At 45.8% G+C, this 2,412-nt stretch overlaps 1 non-coding gene across 1 annotated transcript; it reads left to right on the plus strand.

Moving 5' to 3' along the window:
* The first annotated feature begins 538 nt into the window (after positions 1–538).
* Positions 539–607, plus strand: Trnav-uac (transfer RNA valine (anticodon UAC)). The gene has a single exon. It is a non-coding gene; the product is annotated as a tRNA-Val (tRNA).
* Positions 608–2,412: the final 1,805 nt, after the last annotated feature.

Here is a 2,412-nt window from a genome sequence, read left to right on the forward strand (position 1 = left end):
CCAATGACCCCATTTCCAGGGATGGAATTTCAGGGACTGGTAAGAACTCATGTGATGGAAAAGAGGTTAGATGTTTGACAAATATTTAGTAAGCATCTACCACATACCTGGACCCTGCCTCCTGGAATCCACTGGCCAGTGGCTCCAAAGTGCTGCAGCATCAAAGGCCCTCAGAAAGACAGGACCCGAGGTCACCCTGCACAGGTGGAGCCCCTACTAGTGCTGCCACACACTAGAAATGCCCGGCATGGGTAAATTGGGGACATCACCTCATACTCCATGAATAATGCACTGGGTAGGAATTCATCTTCATACTTCAGAACAGGAAGCCCAGGGTCATTCAGTGAGGACTCTAGTCACACTGTCCGTGTGACCTTGAGCAGACGACCTCACCTCCCTGAGCCTTGGTGTCCTCATTGATAATGATCAATAAGTCAAGGCACAGACTTCACAAGCTTGTTGGAAAGATTTGATGAATCCTCACGCGTAGTACGCAGCCTGGCACATAATAAATGCTCAGAAAACATCCACAGGGCTGGGGAGATAGCTCAGTTGGTAGAGTGCTTGCCTTACAAGCACAAGGCCCTGGGTTCGATCCCCAGTACCGCAAAAAAACAACAAAAAAAAAAAAAAAAAAAAAAAAAAAAAAAAAAAAAAAAAAGAAAACATCCACAATCGATGCTATCGACCAGATGGTCTTGAGCAGCATCTGATTCTGGTTGGTCATTAGCGTGGACAGAAATAATGACATTAGAAGAAATAAAACATGCATGAATCCTCCTCCAGTGACCAGATTTGCTTTGCCTACCTTCAGCGGTGGCAGACACAACACCTAAATATAGAGCAGGAGCCACACACAGAACCGCTGGAACAATCTTGGCTCTGCTACTGCCGCTGCTATTTTGTTTTGCATTGAACTGGCCCCTGTCTTATGATAGGACCTACCTGTGATCTCCAAGGTATGGGACCCCAGAATCTGCCTGCCCCTTACCTCTCCTGCCTTGCTCTGGAGACTTTGGAAATCTGGTGACCCCTTACTACTCTGAAAATCCAAATGAACCCTGCCGGTGGTAGGGACCTCTTGAAGGCAGGCCGTGATGCAAACCAGATTCTTTAAGAGTTCCATTGCTTTGACCAAAAATAAGAACCCACTTGTCTACCTTCTTCTTAGCTTTTAGCTAAGGCTTTGGTTTGGTTCTAAAGTAGGTGACATTTGGCCCATGGAGGTAACACGACAGGAAGGACAGGAGAAGCTCTCACTCTGACTGACTGGCGTTTTCTCAGCCGTGTGCAGCGGACCTCAAATCCTGTGAGTGACTTTCCTCCAGACGTGGATAAGAGGCCATTCTTTTTGTTCATTCTCCTGTGGCCTCCGGTTGATGTCTTGCCAATGCAGCAGGATGCTTCCCCACTCCAGATGGGCAGGAATCCAAGAAATGCAGTTCTGTGTTTGTCCAGGCCCAGAGAGTTGAGGAAAAGCCCTGAAGCGAATGTACAGTTTATATTTCTCCAGCGCCTGCTGCAGATGGAGCGTCTCTTATTTCTCAGCAACAGGACAAGCCCAAGGCAAAATACAGTTCAAAGCAGGAACCATCCTTGTCCAAATCTGTGGTGTCGTCCTACCATGCATCAGGCCTTCCTTCACCCTCTCTTTTCAAGGGTGTTTTTTCTCATTGTCCCATTCGTCCCCTCTCCTGCTCGTGACTTGGGTGGCCCTGGGAAAGCAAAATGATTTTTTTACTTCAGGTTATATCAAACAATCAGGAGGGCAAATCTGCTGCTAACAATGACATGACAACAGAAAGGTCACTTCATTACTTCCAAAAGTCAACCGTTGTCAGAACTCTGTTCCAGGAGAGCCAGCCCACGGAAGGACAGGACTCGAGTAAACCAAAGTCGACCAATGTCCTGTGAAGTCAGATTGTAGTTAGTTGTTTTCCCCCAAGTCACTAAACTTAACGTGGGTTGAAGAGCGTGACTCATGAAATAGGTTTTATTTGAGGGATTTGGAGTCTTGATTTTAAATGTATGTCTATAACATGGGAATACCATGAAAAAAATACATATAATCATGGATAAATATTCAGAGTAGAAATCCAGAATGCATTCCAGCTGTAGGATGTGTTGTTGTTGGCTGGCTTTGTTTCTGGGTTGGGGAAGTGGTACAGTCTATCCAAACTGTCCCCACGGAACTACACTTCCCACGGCGTTTGTTTTTTTAACATATCAACAAATGCTCATACATTTAAAAGGGAGAGTTAAACACTGTCTTTATTTTGTTTAGCCAGGCAATACTTTAACCCTGACATTCTTTCAACTCTGGTCTTCTGACCTCACCAGCAGCGGGAAGTAAGGAAAAGCCCTTAGTTTGTGCTGGGAACTTCATCACTTACATCCGGTCCAGGAACCTTT

This window comes from Sciurus carolinensis, chromosome 8 (assembly GCF_902686445.1).
Source record: "Sciurus carolinensis chromosome 8, mSciCar1.2, whole genome shotgun sequence".
Lineage (NCBI taxonomy): Eukaryota > Metazoa > Chordata > Mammalia > Rodentia > Sciuridae > Sciurus > Sciurus carolinensis.